We start from the raw sequence: 27831 nt of genomic DNA, 5'->3' as shown, positions 1-27831 counted from the left end.
TGACATGCTTGGTGTTCAAGTGGTTAAGTCGTGAGAACACTGCTGCTAAGCAATGGCCTTATTAACGTTACTGTCGGCGTCTAGAAGCCACAGAGGCTAACAATTTAGCAAGATAGCAAGTGGGTAACATAATGCAGGAAATGCAAAGGCATAATGACAGAGGAAAAAGATGAGGGCGTTGGGAATATTAACACTTTCCTCAGACATATTATAAAATTACGAAGAATTACAATATATTAAGTTATTATGCACTGCGAAACCTTCCACTTATGAAGTTGTGAGTACGACAAGAGGGGGGGCGTTCATATGGACTCAACTCGTGAACACGGTAAACACGACCCCGTTTGAAGGCACCATATGTTACATGCAGGCTCATTAGAAGATACCGCCCACAGCTTGAGAACTACCTTTGCAAAGGTGCACCATATTTCACTCACAATACTACTCAGACTACAAACGGAAACCAGAACCAAAATCATGTCCCGTTGCCTACAGATTCTGTTTATAGAGATTATACAGACACACATTCATTATAATCAAAATTATATCAACTGATGGAGTGATACTAAGTTTTGTGTTCATCATGGTCAGAACTAATGCCTCGATAACATCCTGTTTAATTTATTTCTTTGCCTGACACCTCGTTTATACCTTCTCCTTGTGTGAACCAGTCAGGGACTAGACTGCCATCGGCATGACACATAAACACATAGTTACAGACGCTCACTAAAACCACATGGCACCGGCTCAGTGCAGACAAATGAGCCTCTCTGAAGCTAAACACACAAACACATCAGTTCTTTTGCTTCTCGGCGCTAATTGAGTCTCCAAATGGATGTTTTTCTTCTCTCTGGTCTTCGTGGGGAGTTCGGGGAATCAAAACACTTCACCTGCATAGCGGCGGAGCAGAGAGACGCTGTGATGCGGGAGAGCTGCTGATGCTCAGTACTGATTCACGCTTTGACCTAGAAAGCAGTTAATAGCGTACGCTGAGGCTGCATGACACTTAACTATACGCCGTGGTGAGAGGGATGACTGGATAGCACACATTAGCGTTATGGAGCACCCTCTCCATTGTGTTTGTGTGTGCGTGCGTGTGTGTGGCTGTAGAGAACATGCATACAGTGCTCAGTGTATCATCATTATTCTGCAGGAATGTTGCTGCCCTCATTTGGTCTTTGTCACAGAAATCTGCGGTTGACTCTCCCCAGTGTTATTATTTTATGATGCAATGTTTTATGGCTGTCAACTGATTTCCAAATATAATATTAAGTATTACAGCTTTAAATGTAAGAGTTGCATTTTTGACACCATCTGTACATCTGTGATTGTACTTGACTTGTGACCTTGAACATTGTCCTCAGTTGTGTATGTATATAAGGATTTTTTTGCTGTTTTTTTATGTTAAAATGAGGCAGGGGCCTTAAATCAATGTCTTGGACAGTAAACGGTACAGGTTTGTTGGCAGAACACTCACAGTGCAAACATTTGTGAGATCAATGCCAAGAATCTATAACAACACCAGCTGGCATCCATCCATCCACATACAGCCAGCTGGGTGGGATTAAGTGGAGACGTGGTAATGTACTACTCTTACTAATGTAAGAGTTCATTAGTGTTATTCTGAGACTAGAATTTTTTTCCCAACAACTTTGGTCATCATTGGATGTTGGACATCATTTTCTATCAGCTATGAAAACTATATAATATAATGCTGAGATGTCAAACAAGTCCGAGGACAAGGAACACCAATGAGTGTTTCTGAAATGTCAGTTAGAATATCATCAGTTAGAATCCCAGTTTTGTCCAAAACTGTGTTCATTAAAATCATATGTTCATTTTTCTATTTAATGAATGAATTCCCAAGTAACTCTCAAGAGGTTCCCTTTTTCAAAATCTGCACAAACCATTAAAAGTTTCACTGAAAACTTTTTGATATTTAATGAGAAGGAATACCAAGTATGAATGGTCTACCATTTGTGATTTGTAGAGCACTGCACTGTAGCAACTAATGTACAGGAGAAGCCAAGGTAGGTTTTATGTAGGCATGATATGAGTCACTATCTCTGACAAATAATGGATGATGCTGCTACTGTAGATCAGATCTGTGCAAAGTGCAGATAATTGGTTTTCTGTTACAAAAAAGTCACATGGAACTCGAAGTAGCCTGTTATTAGAGTTATCAGACACATTTTATGATTATGTCAGTCAGTCAGCTGGCTTCACTGTTCACGTATGTTTACTATATTTCTGTTTATTCAAGTCAAAGTGACAAAGTATACAGTTGTGTGCAAATTTCGATAATGCAACGTCATGGTGATTTACTCATGCACAAATAGTACAAATTTGTATCAACAGTATTATTAATAGGCTGATATTTCTACCAAAATAGGGTCTATATCATGATTTATTGGGAGAAACCAAGCAATTCTATGTAAAATTGATTCATAGTCACAGTTTTTCCACCACTGCGACGAATCTGGCTCCTTAGATCGAAAAGTCGAATGGTCAACTATTTAGGGTCACCTCTACTAATAGTTATTCCAATAATGTATCCTAATGCTGACAGTGCTCTACTGCGGCAATTAGTGCACAAAATGATTGCATTTAACTGTTTTTACTAAGAAAACTGATACGAAACAAGCATGAATGTGAACTTTGGAAACCTACAAACAAATTTCACATTTGAAAGCTTCATAAACAACAGGCAGAAAATGTCCCGATGTTGAGCCACGATCCTCAAACTTGTCCCTTTTTTGGAGGAGCATGTTCATTTTGGTGTGCAAGCATTGCAGGAAAATAAGTGAGCAACAATTTCACAAACAAAAACAGCAATTTTAGTATGAATTCTGACAATTTTTAAGGGATTTTTCCCACTGTGATAGTTTGAATTGGTCTGTAGTTTGGCAGAGGGTTGACTTTGCACAAGTACACAGATGGAGGGCAGACGAAATGAGAATTGGCCAGGACAGCAGGTCGGTCAAACCAGCAGCATCCAGAACTTTCTGCAGGGGTCAGCAGCTGTACACTTGACGTGCATACGCACACACATGCTGGCAGTGGCAGGGCTGCCTGAGCTCAGGGCTGCAGGAATCAGTGATGTGTTGTGGCCTGCTGAGCCGCCCGGAGGATCCTGATGCAAAGAGACGCCGCCTGCTGCTGTACACGAAGGGGTGTGACGTTATCAATGACCGCTGCAGGAGGGGAAGAAAGTGCAGAGTTTGTTTTCTCCTACACAAGTTGGGTCGTGAAGTGAATTTTGCCAAGAAATCACTGAGTCACTGTTGTTGCTCAACAACCTCAACAACCTCAACAACCACTGCAGATGTACTGGGAGCAGCAGGCTGCACAAATCAACTCGTTGCTCCGTTCATGGTGATTATGAAACGTATACAACATACAGTATGCCTGTCCAATAAAAATTACATATAAACATAAACATGGACGGCAACATAAGCACACTGCAAACACATAAATGAACACACGTTGACAAATGCAATAAAAAGAACAAATTCATATGTATACTTTAAAAAAACACAGCCGTGTTCAGACATAGAGCATCCCATTAGTGACACACATGCACACCACAAATGGGCTCCTTCTCTGCTTCTGCAGCGACTGTGCCGTGAGGAAATGACTCATCTGTTTGCCCTGAATATTTGCACCTACATTACGCAACATCGCTGCAGCGACCAATGTCCGTTTATGACGATTTAACATCAAAACAACAACCGTTTAGTTTGGGTCAGGAGAGTTGAACAAATAAAGTACAGAGAAGTTCATTATAACTTCAGGGCCAAATGGAAATATAAATATATAAATATATACACAACGTAGTTAATCAGCTCAGCCGCTGAAGTGTGAAAGTTACTAAAAGGCTCCTGTTCCCAGCAGGATTCTCCTCGTAGAGCTACAGGGAGTTGGGAAGTTGGATTTTTAGCAACAAAAACATTTTTTAAAGGCAGAGCGGCTCAACGTTCCTCGACACAGAAACACGGGAGCCTCTTATGATACTATGGGGTGTATGGCAAATTTAAATACTACAGTACCCATAAGCTTTAGCTGCTACTGCTATGGAGAAGAAGGTAGTCAGAGACACGAATCAGAGCAAATTCAGAAAGCTTGGTTGTTGCAATGTAGAACAAAATGTTGCACCAAAATATTAAATTAATCTAAAACTGATTCAGAATCTCAAAGTAAACTGATTCAAATATTACTACAAAATATAATATGAGTCATGAAATATATTCTAACATTTTACAGGAAGAAAAAAGAGAGCTCAGAGATATCTGAACAATTAACACACACAATGACTCTAGTTGGCAAGAACAAAAGCCATGCAAGACTGAAATCCTAAAGACTGATTACAATGTTTGTCCAATTTGGAACAAAATGATGCACCAGAAATGATGAATTCTCCAAAAAGTGACCCATAATCTGATAATGATTAGGTTTAGCTTGCTCTTAGCAGTGCATACAATATAACAAAGCAATTGCAATATCAGTCAAAATAATCTCAATTAGATATTTTTTCAAAACAGTTTTTGTCAATATATTTTCTGCGGTATTACGCTTGTTTTTTGACGAATCACAAGTATGTCTCTAATCAAAGTCCCCGGAAGTCCGCGTGGAAGTGGATGGATGGGTCACACAAACACTGGACTTTTCACCCGGGAGACTGCTGTTTGTGTGCCGTGTGAAATCAAAAGTCAATGTTCACTTATTTTAACGGTACGTTAAATGTTTGACATTGTGTACATAACTTACGTACGTAACTTGTTAAGTAACAAACACTTTTTTTTAAGCTAAAACAAGATTTTTTTAATTGAGAAGGCAGTTTAGTTGTATGGGAACGTAATTTTTAGGAAACAGGGTTGCATTGTTATGCCTATACAAGTCTTAGAGGTGCTCGAACTGCCAGTCACCTAACATTATATATTCAGAAAATGTGTTGGACTTTTACTTTTTTCCGGAACCGGGCTAGTTTGGCTAAGTTGAATTTCAAACATCAGCTAACGCCGGCCTAATAAAGATAAACAAAAATATGTTCAAAAGCATGAAAATCCTGTCCTGCTCCAATATTGTTCTCTGGTTTTTAATATAACTGTGGACTATCATTTGCATAATAAATTATTTTAATTTACCCTCACTACAATGTACATAAAGCTGATATATATGTAGCTGATTATATAAAGGAACCACTGTTGCCTAAAATAACCATCGTGACGTTTTACTTCCTTAGATAACCACTAATTTTCCACTTGGCTCCCTGACGCAACACGCTGCGCTGCTCTGCCCAGAGAGAACAACGTGTAATTATTTGGCGAGGGTAAAGAGCAACAGATGACCTTCACCGCACCTTCTTGACCGGCATCCAATATGGCCGCCCTCTTCAATATGTCACCTTGGCATAAAACGAGCGTCCTCTCCTCCGCTTGAGCTACGTCGTCATCAACAAACACTTTAAAAAATTAGTAGTGATTCCCCTTAAATTGCACTGTCAACCCACACACATATACAGACATAGACGCACACAGAGACGCACCCTCTCCGTGAAAAACAAACAAAAAGAGTCATCAGTTATGTCTGCTGCAGGCTGAGCTGCTGTAGGTCCATTAAACTGTGGCTCCATTCGGTCTGCTGGATCATTAATCAGAACAGTCTGCTGCCTCTGCAGGTGTGTGTATCGTCACCCTACACACTCGTGTTCATCCAGAGGTGTCGGCGGTGCTGCTGTGGGTCAGAAGGATGGAGAGGGTCTGGAGGATTCAGAGCAGTGACTTTGTATGAAATATGGCACAAGGTCAAGCTGAAAGCCGTGTGGATCAAAGACGTGCAGCAGCCCACTGAGATTTCACTCAAGGTCACAGCGAGGCGGCTGCTTCCATCCTCGCTGTTACTGAAAGCTCTGGAGGATTCCTAACCTGAAAGCAGAGCGGTTACGGTGTTGCTTTTTCCAACATCATCTGTATTGAGGAAATTGTCCTTCGCATTTGATTGGATCATTCAAACGTGGGCAATATATAGCAAACACTGGAGGACAGAATAAATTAGTTTGACCTCAGCTACATTCTTTACAAATGTAAACAAAGGTTTAGCCAGTTGACATCCAAACAAACACGTCCTTGATGAAACACAGCCTCACAGTGAGGTGCTGTTTTATACACTGGGTTACACTGTGTTAGCCTGTACTCCAAATCACATTTGATTGGATAAATGTATGCAAATGCCCACGAGTTGAGATGAGTCAAGAACAGAGAATTGAGTGGAGTGCAAACCAGCAGGGAGCGCGAGTGGAAGGATATGTGATGGAGCGCAGGGCGTATTTTTTAAATTTTTTTTTAAGTTGGAGCGTCGCCTTATTTCTCGCTCCAATTTTCTCTGGTACCGCTAATGCCATGAGTTCAAAGCAGCATACGTAGGATTTTTTCAGACTTGTGTAACTCCAGGGCATTGTAAAGTCCAAAAGTCAACAGTTACTGAAAAAAAGACTTAATATTCTGCTTCAATCCATATTTGTTGGCGTTTAGCCTTTCAAAAACAACATTTTCACTGCAGTCAAAAAACAGTTTGCTCTCCTACTTGCTGCACACAATGGATGAACCTGTATTAACGGGGGATTCTAGCAGCAATGAAATTAAACTGACATGTTATATTCATTAAAGAAAGTCGATTTAAAACTGACTCATTTAATCCGATGAATCACTTTATTCAAATGTTTTTTAGGGAATATGACAGATATTCGAAGCTTCATCTGAAAACCTCAATAGAAGCTTAGAAAAAGATATTCGGTAGCCTATACAGCCTTAATTAAAACACAGCTTGTTCCTTTTGTTGGAGCAAGCGGTGAGCAATTTCAACGAACAGCTCCGTGAATGAGGGGCGGAAATTCTCAACGCTCAACTCCGCCCACATGCTCTGCTCATGAAATATATTGTAACTTTTAACAGGAACACATGACACAAGATTAGAAAATGTATTTTTTTTCTGTCACTGTGTCTATAAACTTGGTGTCATAATTACATACTCAAAAGGTTTTTTTTGAGGAAAGTTTTATGAGGTGAGGTCACTTTTAGAGTTTAGAGGCTTTTCTCTCAGAGATATCTGAATAATTAACACACAAGATGACACACGATTATATTTTTCATGTCACTGTGTCTAGAAACTTAGTGACCATGCATATTTACAAAAAAGTTTCATGAGGTGAGGTTACCTTTAGAGTTTAGAGGCTCTCATCAAACAATGACAAAACACAAAATCCTTAAACTTCTCTGAAAATGCAAAAATCATCAAATTTGGAAAATTGGTTTTCATTGGATCGAGATAAAACACAACATTTACGTTTGCCTTTAATGATAAATCTCCTCTATATTTTACAGATAAGGCCACAGCTTGCTTTCCATCTTAGCAGTTAATTGGTGTTAACAGCCGTCACCTGGCCTCCCAGGTGTAAATCACTCCCTGATTAGTTGGCAAGAACAAAAGCCAGCAGAACTGTGGATCCTAAAGACTGAGCTGATGACTTCTGCAACGTTTGTTTTCAGTTTACATTGAAAGCAGTTGATATTATGCACAGAATTCGCAAATCAATCAGTACATTTTCCTGACTCACTGCTGTATTACAGATAGTTTCTATATGTTTCTCCACATGGTTCGCTATAAGCACGCTCTTTCTGCAGTCCGTACAGACTGAGCTTCGTGTCCTGCTGGCCGTCATATGCCGAGTGTTCTGAACAGTCCTGAGTCCCAAACACTGCCAAGGTTTCTATGGTTTGATTCCTACTGGGCCAAGCCATGCTGAAAATGTATGCACTCACGACATCGTATGGTCTCTGTGGATTAATAGTTTGTTGCCTGATAGCGTTGAACTGCCAGGGGAGAAGGACATGTGGACGAGTGGAGGGTGGTTAAGGTGGGGAGTAGAGAGCCTGACTCTACTGATAAGATCAGGGCTACGTCATCCACCATCTGCCTCAGGGAAATTCCTCCTTCACTGCTCCGGACAGAGCAACAGGAGCAAGACATAAAATGACCACAGAGCAGGAGGAAATGATGGCAGATGTGCCAGAAAGGCAAACAGTCACAGGTGAACGCAAACAGAGGAGGCCACATTTAAACTGTGGCTTAAAGTGTCCAGATTTTCCAATTTCCTGTGGTGCATTCCTGATGTGTTTTTAATAAGAGTAAACAGCAAAGTGGTGCTGGAGGTTGCAGGTTTTGATCGGGCAGACATGGATGTTTGATATGCCAATTAAACCAAACTCAACTGCATTTAATTGTGCACTTTCTAATGCACACCTGTTGGACAAAAGGTCATGATCACACTGAGACCTGTCGCTACAGGCATCAAAAAACACTTTGGCAAAGTGTGTCGGCAAAACAGCGTGATGTGCCTGGAGACGGGCTGTGTGAGCAACCGAGAGATCAAATGTGATTAACGAAAAAAAAATAAAAAAAATGAATGCAAGCACGTTTCTAGCAACGTGTTTCAGTGTGATCGGGACCAAAGAAGGTAGAAAACTACGGCACACTGTCAGCTCTTACTGAGAAGAAAGGTTTTGATTCGGTCATGCAGTAGACCGGCATCAGGTTTGAAACACCAAAATGTGAAGCCAAAGTTATCACACATTGGCCACAAAATGTGCAGTCAGCTCTTGCTGGTGTTGCATGACTGTAAGTCAAGTCAAGCAAATTTTATTTATATAGCCCAATTTAACAAATCACAAATACAATCTGTACAGGATAGGAAAACCTCTGCCTTTAGACGTTTCATTTGGATAAGGACAAACTCCCCCCAAAAAGTATTTAACGGAAAAAAAAATTGAAGAAAGCTCAAGAATAGCAACAGAGGAGGGATATCTCAGGTTGTTTGTCGTAATTTGAACCCGTGTTTAGGTCCGTGAATTCACCAGTGAGAGTTTTTGTTGCATGAGCGAGAATTACAGTTGCTATGGCTACCTAGAATTTAATATACCTCGTGCATTTATTTAACAGAGCGGTTAAGCTGTTCACCTGATCTTTGAAATCTGTCTTTTTGCCTAGCTGTGATAAGTAAGGTTACACTGTATAAATGGAATAGCACCATTGATTGAGGTCCCTGCGCTGCTAAATCATGCAGATGGTCCATGCAGGTGTACTTTTCATAACTTCATCCTGACACCAGGCCAGACTGCTGTTCTCACTTCTTTTTTTTTTTACGGATTTGAATGCTTTCAGTGGGAGTCTCAGCTCTGTTTAGGGTGGATCCCCTTGGACAATTTTTTGTTGTTGTCTTGAGATTACTGTAGCTGTATATCCCTTCAGCGCTGAGTCATGGCACGATTCATCTGCCTCCCAGCAAACTCCTGAGCTCAGGTGATGACTCTGGGGAATCAACTCCCCAATCCTCATTCTAAGCTTTCAAAGGCTGAATATGCCGTCCACAGCGGGCTCCAGTCTGGCCTTTTATATATCCCCGGTGTGTGGTGAAGCACTCATGCACTTTGTGGACTCTCACACACACACAAAGTTTGTCTGCAGCATTTACTTTTGTGAAGTATTTTTTTTTTTAGGAGAGAGTGGGATTTGCCATCAGAAATAGAAAACGGCAAGAAATTACTTTAAATTGAAATTACATGTATGTTATTTCAGTCTTGTATTAGCGCCAAAAAACCTTTCCCTTGTGTTGCATCTATACTACACTGAAGACTATAAATTTATTTATAGAATATTATTCATTAAAAGCCAAATAGTATCATATTTTTTCATGAAAAACTCACCTTTTCAGTGCTTGTGCACATACATTTATAAACTGTGAAATAAGACAACCCAGTCATTTTTTGTGGGCTGTCTTGATCAGAAAACATGTGATTCAACAAGCCATTCAGATTTGGCTCCCCTTCCTATGTCACATGCAGGCTCATTAGAATATATATCGCCCACAGCTTGAGAGCTACCTTTACAAAGGTGCACCATATTTTTCCCACAAGCCAATCAGAGCAGACTGGGCTTTTTCAGGAGGCGGGCTTAAAGAGAAAGGCGCTAAAACGGATCGTTTAAGACAGAGGCTGAATACAGGTATATTCACACAGGCAGGATGAGAAAAATAATGTGATTTTTGAACTATAAAGCCCGTAAACATGTTCTAGTAGAAACCCAAAACAAGACAAATGCGAGTCACTCCACTCAAAGGAAAAGACAATAAAGATCATCAGATTCTTTTATCTGGCCATAAAAACAGAGAAATGAAACAGCCCCTGACACCTCGCACTGTGAAAGCATACCAATTTATCGCTGCGGTGCGGCAGATCAATACTTTAAGGCTGAGTTGTGTGACAGCAGAAAGTGTTTTGTGCACAACAAGCAATTTAGAAAGGAACTTTGTAACAGATCATAGCTATTTGCCCTTTTCTTCTGAAGGTATAAGAAACGCAGACTTCTTTTCTTTCCAAACATGAATAGAGGAGCTCGGCGCTGAAGCTGAAGGTCTCCGAGCTGCTCGGTGCTCACTGTGAACCTTTGTGAAGGTACACAGGCCCGGGAGATGTGGGTGTTGAGAAAAGGCTGCCGGGCTGCCGTGGGTGGGAGTGTGAACTTCTGCCGACTGCTAAAAAGCTTTATGAAGCTTTCTGGAGCGTTCTCACCTAAAGAGCTGCAGCGGGCATCCAAAAAAAACAGGTTGAACCATTATTACTGACACAGGGGGGTCACAGGTCAGATACTACCTCTAACTGACTCCATATCTCTTCCCAGTGCTTCAGGGGGGATTTCTCCTGTGCTATTCTTATCCGTACCAGAATAATTCAACAATTTGTTGCAAAGGAAAGAGGCCCTATAGCCTGCATGCTTCCACAGTCTGGGGAATTGCTAACAGCATTTTCTCAGTTTAACAGTATGTGCGTGCTGTGTGAGAAGCTAACAAAAGGGGGAGGCTCAGTCACTGAAGGCCAGTTTATGGACCTGAGCAAATATATCTACTGTAAGACACTGAAAAGAGAGAAAGAGCCAGCTGACACAATGGAGCTCTAATTAGTTTGCAGATGTGAATTGGATGTCAAGTGCCTCGATTTTGGGGACGGTTAAATGTGTCACTGGCAGCGACGGAGAGAGGCATGAAATTGGTCTGCTCACATAGCTGGTTTAATGAATCACTGACAACCATCTCAAATAAAATTAAGGTGCTAATTTTAACATAACCCCCTACATCTCCAAACACCTCCACAAGACTAGAAAATCAAACAGACTCAGGAATGAGGAATCATGTTGACATGTGTGGAGAACATTGTGTTTCTGAGATATAAGCAGCTGTTTGAACAAAAAGAAGTTGTGAGGAATTAAAGGGACGAACATAAGAGGTTGAAGGGACGTTTTTGGAGTAGATGATGAATCTCAGGCGTAGCTTAGTATTCAGTGTTTCCCAATTCTATACTGCTTACTAGGACTTTTTATTTGAAAATCAAACTACTATACTCCAGAGGGGGGCGTTCGTAAAATGTCACTCTGGTCCATTTCCTTCCCCGGTGCCCAGTGAACTAGTCACTTGTTCTCTTTGTTAGCGCAAAATGGGAAACGAGCAAGTCATGCAGAATAAATAACCATGACACCAAACCTTATAAGTAATGTGAGTGTTGGATTCAACACAGAACAAAATCTGAAGTTGCCTGTTAAGTTTCAGTCGCCTACTGAAGCAGTACCGTGTCAACTCTACAACATAGTTAAGGATTAGGCTATAAAGAGTGAGAGAGTCAGTATGCATACTTAAGATTTACTTTACTTTAAGATGAATTAATTTGAGTTTGCTGTTGTTGTTCCATGATACAATAAACCAGCCTGGTCTCACCACCAGGGCGTCAAATACCGACGCTTGGGGAGTGGCCCTCGGCGTCTTGATACAGACGCACTGACGCACCCTTTAGCGTCTGTATGAGACACATCAGGCTTTCAACTAACTCCAATGTAAACACATCCATGTCAGTATTAGACGCTCAGAGCAACTGATGTTGTGGTGGATGGGACAAACAAACAAGACTTTTACTCAGCGGACGGGTGTTCGTGTCCCGTGAGAAACTGTGATTGTTACTGACGACATTATATCACGTGCTGCTACAGCACTGAGTCACATGACGTTTCGTCTGTAGCTTAACTTCCGTTACAAGCTTCCTTTTTTTAACCCAAACTATGATGTTTTTTCTTTAACCCTAGCCAAGTAGTGGTGTTGCCTAAACCGAACTGCAACCGTTTCACAACGTTACCCACGTGCAAACCTTCTGCGTCAAGATACTACGCAAAAGGCTGTCGAGGCTTCAAGCCCAAGATCACGTTTAATAAGCAAGGGAAAGCTGACTAAAGAAAGTTAGGGGGGTTACGTTCCAGACTATTTCTTGCCAAGTAACCTATGAAATTGAATGCTCTCTCTCAGAGAGCTCTTGATATTACCAATCGCAGTTTGGAAAATGTATTTGCTTGTGGAGAGAGGGTCAGGCCCGAGGGCGAGGAAGTTGCCCTCCTGTCAGACATTTAATACGACCTCACTGCCCTGAAGTTTGCCAGGCTGCCAGAGAACACATCGACAGGAATAGATTGGTGGAGTGGAGACAACCCTTTGCTGTAAAGGTCAATCCCTCCATAGGCCTTCAGACTATCACTGACTCAGCGCTGCTAACACTTCACATACAATCACACGTACAGTTAGTGTGACATCGCTGCAGTCATGTCGCCTCGCCGACTCCCTGGAGGTTGAAATGATAGAATCAATAGCAGCCTGAGGGTCATGCTGAAGAGGAGAATTGCTCTTTTCTATTGCCAGAGTGATTATGAGAGTGAATGGGCAGCTTTGTTATCGGGGCGTTGCACAGTTCAGACATGTGACAGTTTTTGTCCTCCAAGACAATGGAGAGGAGATATCTTCTCAATCCATATCTACAGTGCTACAAAGAAACACGTCCCGCAGGCCTAAAGAGCAGAATAAAAGCCCACAGTTGATAGAGCTGACGATGAACTATTGATGGAGATGACAGCAGCAGTGTTTAGAAAAAAGCTGCAGCCTCACACTAGAGAGTGTATTTGTATGCTCCAACAAATTCAGAAAAAAATGGACATTATGCACCCTCAACAATGAATATTTTCAGCACAAAGAGTCTCTTTTATTCATAGTGTCCCAAAGCCTACAGTACATATCGCACATCAGAGTGCTACCTAACAACCATTTGTAAAAAACATTGTTGATGGAAATCATATAAATTACGTTGGTATATACAATGTTTTAACCAAATTTCACTCAAAAACCCAAATTTTACAAGGAGCAGATTGGTTTAAACCAATGTGAGTCAAATGTCTCCATGCACATAAAATATATTCCACTTGCAAGAAGTTACTGGTCATTGCAATAAATTACATCTTATTTAGACATTGACGGCTCAGAAAATGTTTCTTCTAATAGTCAAGTCAATTTTTTTTATTTAGCACGTTTAAAAACAATTGAAGTTGACCAAAGTGCTGTGCAAGTTGAAGTGAACAGCGAGTAAAATATCATCAATAAAAGCAACAAAACAACAAAAGGTTGCAATGGAAAAAAGCAATATTATAATATGTGCACAAATCTAAAACAGAATAAAACTTGTAAGAGCAATTTATAAAAACAAAGGTTTATAAAATAGAAAGTGAGGAGGAAAGGCAAATCACTGTCCAATTATGCACAGTTAATCTACAAATTGTTTGTGTTGCATATCATATTTTAAAATGTTATTTCAACACAATTTTTTTTTTTTATTTGATTTTCATTTTACTTTTAAATAAACACTGATAACTTTGCAAATTCATCTGCTTTTAAAAGAAAAGAAAAAAAATTCACATCTTTAGAATATTTTGTTTTATACAATATTTAAACCTTCGATCTTTATATTCAATGTAACTCTGTATTCCAGTACATCAGTGCTTCTGTAGCTACAGTATGTCCACGCTGTGAACTGTGAACAATGAATAATGAAATTCTCTTATGAATTTCAGTCTATGCAAACACATGACATATTGATTTCCAACAGTCTGACATGCACCATAACCATGACACATTATTATATTTGATATTAAATAAGAATAATTATTGCTTAGGGATGGCTGTCTTCACAGTCAAGTCATGACTGAACACACAGCACCAACAAGACTCGCAAGGTTTCATGAGAACCATTCATTAACCAACTAATGCAGATATAACGATGACTCCATATTAGGCTAAATAACGTCAGTTGTCGAAAGATAAATATCTGAGGAAATATAATGCATATTTTTTTTCTTGTCAGCATTTTCTCCTAATTCAAAACAGATGCATTTTTCACTAAAATCATTAAAACATTCAACATCTAGCAGTTGCATCAAAGACTCTCAACTTCGACTTTAACATTAGGCTACATTTCCAAAAAAGATACAGAAGTTTGCAGTTGAAGGGTATTGTGTGTTTCGTCAACCTGATCTCATGGATCTCAGCACAACATTTTAAGGACATTCTGTGTATCATGATAACTCATTTTAGGCTTTTTGTTTGTCATTAAACGCCACATCGTTGCCGTGAAACAGTCATGGTTATGTTTAAGCAACAGAACCACTTAGTTAGGTTTAGGAAAAAACATCATGGTTGGGCTTAAAATAACTACGTAACAAAGTAAAATACGTACATAAATAATGCACTGCAGTCAATACAGACTTCATGGCGTGAAATGGCACGACAAAAGCAACAAAGGCGTTGTTATTGCACGCAAAATGCCTTAAATTTACCGTGTCATTCATACGTCATTTGGTGAGACTGGATGGTTTTGTTGTTTTTGTGCCTGTCGATGCAGCCTGAGCTGTAGGTTAACTCGAAAAACACCTAATGAGAGCAAAGAGACGTGAAGAAGAGATTGCAAATGAGAAAGAGGCTCATTTTCAATGCAGCGGTGATGGTATGCTAATGGTAAAGCTGCTAATCACTGATTCCAGCGTGGGTGATAAAAGAGATGATATCGAGTCATGTGACACGAGAAGTGTTGATTAATTAGTTTCTCCTTTATTTGGCCCTCATGGGGAGACACTTGAGCAAAGCAGCAGCTGCAGTGTTCACATCACATCAAAGAGACTTAACGGCGAGTCAACAGGTTCAGAGCATCTCTGCTTTATTCACAACAACTGCAGTCACACCGAGTGTCAATGTAAAACTGATGCACTGTTAGCTTTCAAGGGTTAGGGTTAGGGTTCTTATGAATACTGTATTTTCAAAGCAGTGTCTGCTTAAAAGCAATTCAATATATTTTTTTCAAAATGTTGTTTTTGAACATGAATATACATGGCAAAAAAGCAACATACTTTTTTTCAGAGCAAGGTCGATTTTTCTGAGCTGAAATACCGCGAATAAAGGCATCAACCAATCACGTTGTGCGGAACAGGTTGAGGTGCACCTACATTTTGAAACAATAACACAGAGGCTCCGTAGTCTGAACCTAGACGGAAAACTTTATTACTCCTTTGAACCTTGACAAAGGCACTCCTTCCTTACCGTTCACAGTAAGAGCCATAGATAACAGAGCCCAGACTATAATATTTTTCATTTTCATATTGTTTATTTGTCACACCCCCGGTATGTACAGGTCTTTACACTTTTGGTTTCAGCTCAGTAAAAGTAAAAAAAAGTCGGTAACAGTCAGTGCAGTAAAAATATCTTTAAAAAATTCTAAACTCAAAAAACTTCCCAATAAACCTTTTTTCCAACAATGTTCTCAGTATCTTAAACATGAAAGAATAACGCAGGACGATGCTGCACTAGAACAAGTCAACTCAAACTTGCATTTCTAAAATACTTGAAAGAAAATCATCTGATTTGGAAACAGAATATAATATTATAATATAATATAATATTCTCCCTGAACTGGCAGATTTTTTTTCACTTTGAAGAAAATATAACTTCAGCCTTACTTTTCCTTTGTTTTTCTCTAGATGATGTTAGACCTTTTCTAGCTAATGGTATTTTCTTAATCAGATTAGTTATGGTTGCCGTTAGCACACTTGCAATTTATAAACTGGAAATGTAAAATTTCCTGTGTCCAGGAAGGGGCCACCATACCGGAGTCTTATTTTTAAGTCAATTATTTAATTAAACAAGTAGTTGATAAGCAGTCAAAAATTGTAAGCATTCACTACTTTCAGCTTCTCAATTGTGAGGATTTTCTGTTTTATATAATTGTAAATTATCTTTGGGTTTCAAACACAACATGCCAGTTGAAGGCATCTCTGGGAGAACATGTTGGGCATTCGTTTTGACTTTTTCTGACATTCTATGGACCAAACATTAATTGATTTAAAAATAAAGAAGACCGATTAATCAATAACAAAAAATGATGATTAGTTAGTCCTAAAACTGTCTATTTATTCCATAGGCGGAAACATAAATGCGTTATTGTGTAGTCTGTAAGACTTTGGACAGTGGCACATTTTGTTCTGTCGGCTTCTCTGGCTCTGTACTGAAGCACATTGGATTAAAAATGAAACAATGACCATATTATGAGAACAATTAGGACTCAAAGCACTTTTTGTACTGGCTTCCCCAATTTGTGAACAATGCAACAAAAGAAAGATAAAGATAAACCAAAGCTAAAAGGCAGCCCTTTAACTCAAAGTCATTGTTATTTTGTTTTATTTAAGACTTATTGTGCTGCAGTATGACTAGAAGGCCACATTTTCAAACGCACAGTATTAAATATTATATTTGAGAGCACGAAAAGAACATTTCTAAAAAGTTCCACCATATAGATCTTCCAAAGTACAGGAGCTCTGCTGGGTATAAATAGGGACATCCCAGCCTCTTGACTGTATGCTATAAACAGTCACGGCCTCATTACAGTCTGGTGTCCAAGCTCGAGCTCCTCGCCAGGCTTTTATCATCAGCCAGCTGAGCGATCTAAGCTGCTCTGACATCAGTTCACTCCCCATCTGACACCCTCCAGGTCCAGTTAGCCTCCTAAACCTGGCACACACGAGCTCCTCCTCCCAGCGCTAACATAACGTCTGCCACCGACCGGCGTTCCCCGCTCAACCTCGAGGAATAAAGGTTAATTTTCCGAGTGAGCTGCTCCTGTCACATGCATTAAAGTACTGATTCGTAGTTGGCTGTGTGTGTTGGTATGTACGCAGCGCCGGGCGGCGGATGCATCTGACTGACTGTGAGTCATACTCAGCTGCTGGCTCTTAGACATCGAGCCTGTCAAAGTCTGAGCGAGCGCCAGTTTCACTGGTGTGCTGCTGACCAGTTCGTACCCAGAGAGCACAGAGAGATCGACCGCCGCTAACCAGCAGCAGCAGTGTTTGTATGTGACAGCATGAGTGTGTACACTAGGGTGTTTCTCTACATGTACGTGTGTGCGTGTGTGTGTTTTGCTGTACCTGTGAGACCTAAGATCAGTTCCCCGAAGCAGGTTTACTGAGTTATCTGGATAACTTTGCTTAGCACAACCCAGAACTCATCATATCTGGTTTTATTTAGTAAAGTTGGAGAAGTTATCCAGATAACTCCATTAATGTACTTCTTGGAAACGAGCTTTAATGTAGATTTTTACATTTTCATTAAATACAAACAATGAGCTGAAAGAGTCTAAAAGCTCTGTAGTGCTGAGGGGATCTGCAGAGTTGGCTGGTTATACAAAATATGATATAGTATAGGCGGGATTCTACAGCGTAGTTTTGTGGGCTGACGTTATTTTAAATCTGGGTCGAGTTAATAAAACAACTGCGGTCGCTATTGACGATAGCTTGGCTATTTAAAAACGGCGGGTTTGTGCAGTACGTCCCATGATTATTCTAGCGACGATTCTCTCTGACCAATCAGTGGTCTGCAGTGTTTTAACTCCACCTGCTAGTATCGGCTCGGCTCGCTTGGAAACTCGACTGAGGTGGCACGAAAAATAGTACCAATTACTATCAACATCTTCTGCTGATGGAAAACCAAAAGGGAATGGAGTGAAAATGCGGCATTGGTGCACTTTAACTTAGGTTTCTGAAACTCTGAGCCAACCACAGAGAGCTATGTAGCACTGACAGAGACAAACTGCAGCTATTTATGTCTTTTTATATCTCACATCTTTTATGAAAAGGTCCACTTGCTCTGCAGCAGTTGGTCCTCTAACACACTGTGTAATCAGAGGCAGAGAACCAGAGGAGATAAAGAAAGGTTCTCCGCGAAGCAAAACACCCAATTTTAAACAGAACCACACTCAAACAAATGAGGCTACTGGGAAACATGTATACAGTACACTGCAGACTCATACAGCACTGAATAGAAACTGGTTCTATTTCTTTAAGTTACTGGAAGTTAAAGTTTTTATTTTATTTTTTATTTGAGGCAAAGTTGAGGGTCAGGTGGAGAGACTGAGTATTGGAGTTGGAGGGTTGGGGACAAATGTATTCAGTAAGTGAATCAGGGACAACTGATGCTATCGAGGCCATCCAGACAGACAAACAAACTGCATGGAGACAACGAATTCTTTCGTCTCCCTGCTTCCAAATATGTTTTTTCTTGCGTGGAGAATTTATTGGCATGTCCTTTTTTATCCTGAGCACTTAGCAAGACAAGGTGTCTGTATAGCAGACAAAGATATAAAAGTTACTGTTTCATAATGGGTCATATCTGTTGTTCCTTTGTAAACAAACAAATCCTTGAGCATCATTCTGCCTGTGATAATCCTCTGTGCTAGTTAAAGGATCGACTGTCTGCACAAAAAAAAAGCACTCGTTACTGTAAAATAATTCTTCTTCTCTGTATTACACTCTCTGTGACTCCTGTTCTTCTGTCTTCATTTCAAAATAAAGCCCCAAAAGCCCCTTTAGTTCGTAACTTCCTCTGTAACTCAAAAATACAGTTAATATGTGGGAAGTTGTACATTGGCACAGAGAACCTGTATATGAACTTCCCCAGTGGGATAACACAGGTTAAATACACCAACATATAATCTACCGCTTTATGTTGAAAATCTCCTCTTTTTATGTGCTAATTTAATCACGGTTCATAATGAAGACATAATAAACCGCATTAATGATTCTCCCTCTGAGGAATAGAACCTCCTACATCCATCTTTCCTCTCTGTCTAATAATACCTCTCAGCGTCCTCACTGACCTCACCTTGACAGCCTCCCATGATGCATCAGCAATCCATCTATAGTCAAGGAGCTTTCAAATGTGTTTTTGTACAGTTGTTCTTCAGGGATCAGAGAAATAGACTCATCATCGGATTTGATTGACTTTTTTTGGCGTCATGAAGGCAAGACAATAGAAGTGATAATAAAATACCTTTCTCACTAGATTTAGTTTTTCTGCCCTTCCTCCATCCTGAGGTCAGACATCAGAAAAACAGCGGCTGGAGGTGATTCAGTGTCTCGCTGAAGGACGCTTTTAGCAGAACGTACGCTCACCAAAACAACTACTTTAACACATATAATGTACCTGAAGTGTAGTCATCCACCCACAGTCCAAATAGCTGAACCAGATATATTTATCAGGCCAGATTCAAGCTGGAGAGACATGAACATTATCACCACAACGGGATCTCATTCCTATAGTCATTGTCTGCTGCTTGGGCGTCACTACAATGACACTTGGGGCAGACTGTTGCGTAGTATCTTGACGCAGAAGGTTTGCATGTTGTTAACGTTGTGAATTGGTCGCAGTTAACATTGTAACACATGGGTAACGTTCTGAAACAGTCGCGGTTAGGTTTAGGCAACAAAACTACTTGGTTAGGGTGAGAAAAAACACCATCAAAACACCAGCACCAGTGTTTGTTGACCTGCCCTCCCACTCACCCTACGCTGACTTTCTCACTCTTTATACTACGTCAGTTGCTCTGAGCATCTAATAATGACGTGGATCGGAGCTAGTCAAAAACCTGGTGCGTCTCATACAGACACTAAAGGATGCCTCGGTGCATCGGTATCACACACTGAGTGGCACTGACCGAGCTTCGGTATTTGACGAGTTGGGAGTGAGAACGGGTTGAAGCAGTAAGTAGCTAGTTGTGAATCTTAACCTTAAAATCTGTTTCTTTGCCATTGGCTTGCTGGTCATATATCTAGCTAATGGTTTGCTTATAGGTTAACCAGTGCTACAACGCTTTTTAGGAGTAGAAAGCCGGGCTGACGGCATCGACTTTTAATGTGTCTTTGCGAATCTACGTTATTCGAACATTTACCATATAGAATTAATGGCACCATAGTTTTGCTAATTCACCAACGGGCCTCCATGATAGAGCCAGCTGTGGCTGTGTAACCACAAAAGCTTTGTTACAAAAACCCTGAGATTCTTTCTAAGGCTTATTGTAACCAGATTTGTCAGATTTTGTCAGACATGGTTAAGACCATGTAAAGTGTGGCCCATCTGTCTCATCTCCACTGTAGAGGAGAAAACATTGATATTCTGTTCGGCTCTCTGCCAGCCAAGGTCACTGGCATGGATGAGTCAGCATCGCGAACCCCGCCGTCACACTCTACTTCCTTTTTTCTCCTCGGCGACAATCAACTCTCAGCCTCTCTCTCTCTCTCTCTCTCTCTCTACTGTATACCCATTCCTTTCCCCCTCTCTCTCTTTCATCCTCCCCGCTTCACTTTCTCCCTGTGTCTTTGTGACTCTCACCTTCCTTCACTCTCTCCTCCATCACATGGGGATTATATTTTCTTGAAACTCAGGGAGAAAAGAGAGGAGATCAGGGAGTGCCTCGTCGCCACGGAAAATTTGCCGAGAATCCCCACGCTGACCTCAATTCTCAGCTCACTTCTTACACTTTCTTTCGCTCTCTTTGCCTGCATGAGAAGAACTTGAAAGAGCTGTGGGAGAGGGAGGGGTCTGGTCGCCTGGTGAACATCAGAGGACATCTAGAAACACTCCAACATCTCCACAGTATGAAAGTGTGCCAGAGCGTGTGGTACGACTGAAAATCAGTCAAGGAAAAGGCATGATGGGATATTTCTGCTGCAGTCAGTCACACACTTCACACCTAACTGGCTGGATGTGTTATAGTAATGGTTCTCAAATTGGAGGTCAGGACAGGTTTCAGGGCACTACAGGACATTTAGTATAAAAAGCATTCAATGTATCTGATTTACCTTCAATATCTGACATTGATATTTGCAGCTTCCTCCAAGGGTTAGTGATGCAGCACAGCCTGAAAAACCCGGTAATCAAAAACTGTGCAGTTGAATTCCTCTCAACTACACCTACTTGTCACTCACACAGCGTTACAAGTAAGAGTTGTTTTTTTTAGAGGAAAAGTGTGAGCCAAAATGTTGAGCATTTGTTTTGGTGTGAAAGTCAAAATGCTAAATTCCCTCCAGAAATAGGCACATCATATAACCATCCTTGATGGATGAAAAAATAACTGATGACCAAGTGTTTTATTATTTGTTGTTTATTGCATGGTAAAAGCCTTCAGTTTGTTGTAGTTACAATGTCCTTCCATACAATACTCTTGTATACACAATATAAACTATTGTGTTTTTGCTAATGAGAAATCAGTGCACTTCAATGTTAAACGGAAATGATACAAAACATGTCGTTGCTATCTTCTTTAATTCTTTGCAGCTGTAGCTCATCTATTTTCTTTGCACAGTGCATTGTGTGACTATTAGGTCCATCAACAGCACATTTAAAAGCAAATTGCTTTGCAAATCCAGTGCATGCCAACCAAGACGCCCTGGCAAAAAAATGCAGGTTGCAATCTAGTCGAATCCTGGCTCGAATTTTGCCATAACGCAGTGCAACTGTTGGCCAGATATGTGCAAGCAGGGCTGTACTCAAGACCAACTTAATCGAGTCCAAGTCAAGTCCAAGACCAGGTCCAGTTGAGTCAGATGAAGGATAGAGTGATTGTGATGACTTTCCAGGGTTGTAAAATCCTGTCTCATTGTATTATTAACTGCTGTGCAGTATTTAAGCATCTGGGAAGCCTTCACAGTCGTGGATCCAAGACATAAAATCAGCATTTGAGCTCTTCATAACACCATCAATCGAAAAGCATATACTTGAGATGACAAATTTTGTTTTATTTAAAGGGCTATTTAGGTAGTCAACAAACAAACATAAAGTACCTGACACATAAACTTGGGTAACAATTTTAATTATAATCATTTTCTGGAGTTTTAAATTGCTGGGGTCAAATTGACCCCAAGGATAAAAGATGTTAGTAAATTTGAAGGTAACAGGAGGGTTAAGGGTAATTTGCACTTGCATGTTGCACAGCAAAACAAACACAAAATCACAAGCGCTGAACAGAGAGGTTCTTAATTTTCTCTGAGATGGAAAAGCGCAGCGAGAACGGAGAGGTCACAGAGCACAGTGAGAGCCGTGGTTCATAATAGGGCCCTACATGCGTTTGATTACGCTAACAAAAGTAATAACACAAAGACGCTGTATCATTAACAGCGTGCTGCAAATTCATGAGCCTGCTGAGAAATAATGTGAACGTCCTTTATGAAAGGATAGGAAATGTTTTATTATATACTATCACATCATTTCAATGGAGGGTTTTATAGCGCTGAAGGAGAGAGAGGCTACGATTGTTCATCACGCTCTTATTCACAGCATGAATCAATTCTGTATTTTATTATCAGCTGTCATTATGCTTCCAGTAGGGATGATGGCTTAATAAGTCAGAAGCGGAACTTCACATCAGAGTTTGTAGCTGGCTCCGTGACTAGATTTTAAAAAACTGTTTTGATGCTCACACATTCAGCGCATCTTTATTCACCTCAGTCCGAGTTGTGTATTCGGACAGGTTTGGCTTTGAACTGGAGGGTTTGTAACTTTCTTTTGTGCTCACAAAGTCTCGCTGAATGTATAAAATATGAGGAACACCTGGTCTCAGGAGATATAACAAGTGAGTACGAGGGAAAGATATGATCCCATTTTGATTTTCACATTTAAAATGCCCTGTCTACTTCTTCTGCTTTAAAACAGAGGATTATAACTGTGGTTTATGAGGACATAGATGGCTCAGGATGTGAAAATTACTTCTTAACAAATGTTCAGGTGCATATAAAATAGAACATATAAAGGTGAGGATTTTTTGTTTGAGCCTCTGCAAATTTAGTGAAGCATTACTTGGACTAATTGTGACTTTTTGAAAGTAAACTCCAAAGAGACGCCTCTAAAAAGAGGTTTCTGCTGTAATTAAAAAGGTTTAAGAGCAACAACCATTTGATTTTGTCATTTTCCAGCTTGTGCAGAAAGAAAGGTGGGTGCTTGTAAAGGATTTTAAGTATCAAAAATGCGTAAATCAAGCACTCATTAGGCGGAATAATGGTCCCTGTGGAGCTAATTTTACCAGCGTTATATACTGCCGGGTGGTTAATGTGGTTATACACCATGGGTTTTGTGTCTTTATCTTCTGTCTTCTTTATCTTCCGCTATTAACTTTTAATGAATATATTTAGTGGAGTAAAATGTGCAATATTTCCTCTTGAAATGTAATGGTGTAGATGTATACAATACAAATACTCAAATACAAGTTCCACAAAATGACTTGGTTAAATGTACTTATTTATTTGTTCCTTTCTAATCACTGATTTTAAGATACTTTGTACTTTTACTTGACAACATGTCAAGTAAAATACTGTCCTTTTAACTCCACTACATTTAGTGTCTGACAGCTATATTTACTAGTTTTGTTTTCATTGATGGTCCAAGCATTGATGGCATCACTTGCCATATGGCGTGTTAAAATGCGGGTGTGTGTGAAGCCATTTGACAATCTAACTGCCAACAACATCATTTAACAGATGTGGATTGTACAAAACAGGACGGCAGGCTTCTTCTAGCACTTGTATATGCACATCTAGAAATTGCCACCCACTCTGAGCCATGCAGAGCTCCACAGCCCTACTCTGTATGTACGCACTGTATGTCTTTGCTCCTGCATGACCACTCAAGCTGTGAGAGGGATCGGCATGAATTGCATTTTCATATTTCACACGCTCAAAAAGCTCCAAAGCCGCACAAATCCGAGCCACGGGTGACGGCGCGGAGGTCGGCGCAATCTCATGTTTGAGTAATGGTGTTAGTTATCATTGAAATCAGATTTCCCCCCCTCGTGATCGATGAGTATACTCAGAGAGTGGCGGGAAGGATGAGGCGATGCTGATTATGCGTAGCGGGAAGCCATAGATCCGTCGAGCTAATTCAGACTGTGGCTTTCCAAAGCCATCAGGAGGCCTAGAGGGTTGAATCAGAGTTCCTGATATTAGCGTAGAGGCAGGAGACGAAATTGGCGCTAAAAGCACAACTGGGGGGTGAGAGGGAGGCAGATCCTCAGGGTCTCAGGGATCAATGTGTATGCATAATGCTGCGCATACATACCCGAGGAGCATCTCAGCCAGCTTAACTCCACGGGGTTTTTCATGCCTATTTCAGAAGGTGACAGCAGCATCAGTGCTCTCAAAGGAGCTCCAAGTTTTGAAAAGATGACTTTCCTCAAAGGTCGTGCTGCAATTTGGGATTCAATTTAGACTTTCTGTTTACTTTGGCTAATAAGTTTCAAATTGAATTTCATATTTTCCATCTGTAACTCGTTATTTGTTGGATGTTTTTTCTCAAATCCACGAGACCGAATTATCCTTTTTGCGGTGTCCTAAATAATTCCTTGTCAATAAAATAAACAACTCAGCGAAGAACTCTCAAGTACGTAACACTGAAATACTCAAGCCTGTAAAACTCTGTAGCTTATGAATGACTGTCGTTTCTCTTTCAGCTCAGCGAGACAGAAATGCAGGCGGCTTTGATTCTTAACCTCTCACTGCTTGGTTTATGACTTCCAGTGGTGTTTCATATATATTTTAAATGAACATCAAGATATCCTTTCTCTCTGTTTTAGCCTTTATATGACATTACTTATCAAACAGATAGGGATGTCATCATGGCAACGATCGCATCATTGATTTCTAGATGAGAGATCAGCAAATTGTGTAAAATGGGAGCCGTGTCAGAAGCTGCTACAGTATTAATGTGAAAGAGTCATCTAGTTGTGTGGATGATGGTGGGGATTTTATTGCAGAGCTGAAGAGGGAGCCGCATTAGCATCTGTAGTCATGTGGGAAATACTGGTGAAAATGCAAATCTAGGATTGATGGATTCTCCTAAACATAGCTCGCGTTTGACGGATGAAGCAAATCCCCTGTTCCATTCATGCATGTGGAAGAGTTCATTTTTTAACTTCAGGCCTCTCATCTAGGAATCTTTAACAGCCATTCTATGTAGAATAAAATGTTATTATAACAGTCCTAATCTTCCCAGATAAATTGATTACTATATATATATATATATATATATATATACTGCATATAAATATGTCAAGTGTCATTATTCAATGCTGCATTTATTCAGTTATCCACAAGAGTTGGGACATACTGTAGATCCCTTTAGGATAAGTTCAGTTTCAGACATGTTTTATTTGCACACAGAGCAGCAACAGTGGGAAAATTAATTAATCTGTTAATTAGTTAACCTGTTAATTAGTTCGGGTATGTTAGGATTCAAAGGTGTTAGAAGTCAAATCCCAGGTATGAAGGAAGTGTATAAATAGGACAAATACAAATGGGTGTGAAGATTTTCAGGTAAAGGTGTGATAAAATGAATCACCGCGCAAAAGAAATCGATGATAACAAAGAAGTTATTTTAGTAAGAGAGATCTTTCACACACATCTCATTCTAGAGAAACTTGTGAAAAGATAAAGCATTTTGTTATGTAAATTGCTTAAAAATCCCTAAATATTTATCAATGAATAGCTTTCTTGTTGTCTAATTAGTTGAGAAATCCAATTATTTATTTGTTATTTGTCACTTGTGCACTGATCCTCTTAAATGCAATTATCAGAAGCAATTATTCAGCTCCGTAGAGAGTTTAGCAAAACTTTGTCACATCTGACACGGACATAATTGCATTCAGGTATCCGACCTGGCAGAACAAAACAAACAGCAGCAGCACACAAAAAGAGTTGAATAATTTGTACGAGTGGACTAACATGGTCTCAGTTATTGGATTGTTTGACATGCATGGTTAAAATAAAGCTTCAAAGAAATAACTTTAATATAAAAACTGCTTTCACTGATACCTTAGTTATAGATTTTGTACAGGGCTATGAGTTTGTCTGATACCTTAGTTATAGATTTTGTACAGGGCTATGAGTTTGTCTGATACCTTAGTTATAGATCTTGTACAGGGCTATGAGTTTGTCTGATACCTTAGTTATAGATCTTGTACAGGTCCATTGTACCTTCATAGCCCATCTGTTTTATTTTTCCTCTGTCACATAAAAGCCTCTCCATAAAGCTACAGTAATTGGCCTGTTAGTAAGCTTTAGCATCTTAACTGTAAAAGAGAGCTGAAGTGAAACTGTAACTTCCACGTGGCATCGAAAGACTACAGCAAAAAAGTCGGTAGGGACTTTATGTTTTGTTTACTAACAAATGTTTAACATTGTTAAAATTATGAAGACTTTGAATTATAATAGCAGATGCTGTAATAGACCCACTTATGTTAAAATATGGATAATAAACCACAGGGACATGATATTTCAGGGGCTTGTCGTCATTGGTTGTCAGCAGCTGCTGTTTGTTTTACATATGGAACAGATGCTGTTTTTGGGTACACTTCACTACCAATTATTGACTGAAATTTCACAGTGAACGATCAAACACAAAAAGTATTGAAGGAACAGCATGAAGTAACATCAAGGTTAAGAAACGGACAATGATCAAACACAATATCACACAGAAATGTGAAGATATGTGAAGCTAACTTGGTGTATTTCTTTTAGACTAGAAGAAAAGGTTGTAATAGACCAAGAATGAACACCTGGAAGACACCATAAGCTCAGTTTCTCTGGCTGTTTTTTCAGACTGATATCATGTGAATTACTTCCAAGGTTATACACCATCAGCGATCACTAACCTGATCCAGCTCATTGAACTGTCAAGACAGATGCACACGATTTTAACTCTGAGGGGAAATGACAGGTGAAAGGAGGTAGTTCCCATCATCTTGGAAGTATTTGATACACTTTTACAAACTAAAAAGTATTCAAATTCTGACCAGGAAGACAAACCGTTCCATCAGAATGAGTTGATTTCTTTAGAGCTCCAGGCTCTGGCACCCATCTCCATCGTCAGGACCATGGTAGAAAATCATGTGTGTTAAAGTGGAAAATCTTGTGTGATTAGTGCACTTCCTTATCAATAAATAACATTTACAAGTCACTGTATTATATTGCGCATTGTATTGTTTTATCACGCTTATCGTCAATAAATAAAGTAGCCTATTGAGGGTAGATTTTTAAATTGAAATAAAACACAACGGAAAACGCAACAAAACTACTTGCTTAACTCATAATTTGACTTAAAATAGTGTTTGTTGCGTTATTAAGCTACAGACGTAAATTCAAATAAGTGAATGGTTACTTTTAGTTTCACACAGGACATGAACATCAGTCTCCTGATTGAAAGTCCTGTGTTTGTTGACACATCCAAAACCCTGACCCCTTCGCACTCTTGATACGTACTTGTGATACGTCAAAAACAAACGTAATTCGTGACCTAATGTTTCCCTCGAAACGTAATTCCACATTTTAGGAGACAGGGCTGCTGTCGTACATCATTTCAGAAGTCAATTCCTTCTCCGATCTCGCAAACGGAAAGAGTCCGACAGAGGAGGTGGGCCCGAGCCTGGAGCTCTGCAGCTAGACCATTCTCGATGATTGAGGTTTTCAATTTAAGTAATAAACAATAAAACAACAAAAACTTTGCCATTAATGTTGCCCTTGAATGTACAAACACTTTGCACAACTCTTCATTATGCT

At 39.9% G+C, this 27831-nt stretch overlaps 1 protein-coding gene and 1 long non-coding RNA gene across 2 annotated transcripts in view; both read left to right on the top strand.

Moving 5' to 3' along the window:
* LOC119494375 (complexin-1-like) overlaps positions 1-27831 on the top strand; it is a 63757-nt gene that overhangs the window by 12511 nt on the left and 23415 nt on the right. The gene's annotated exons all lie outside the window — the stretch shown is intronic.
* LOC119494377 lies at positions 1276-6989 on the top strand. The gene is made up of 2 exons (XR_005208186.1): positions 1276-4708; positions 5243-6989. It is a non-coding gene; the product is annotated as an uncharacterized LOC119494377 (long non-coding RNA).

The sequence above is a fragment of the Sebastes umbrosus genome, chromosome 9 (assembly GCF_015220745.1).
Source record: "Sebastes umbrosus isolate fSebUmb1 chromosome 9, fSebUmb1.pri, whole genome shotgun sequence".
NCBI lineage: Eukaryota > Metazoa > Chordata > Actinopteri > Perciformes > Sebastidae > Sebastes > Sebastes umbrosus.
Note: the sequence above shows the minus strand (reverse complement) of the source record. Positions and strands in the feature narration are given on the sequence as shown.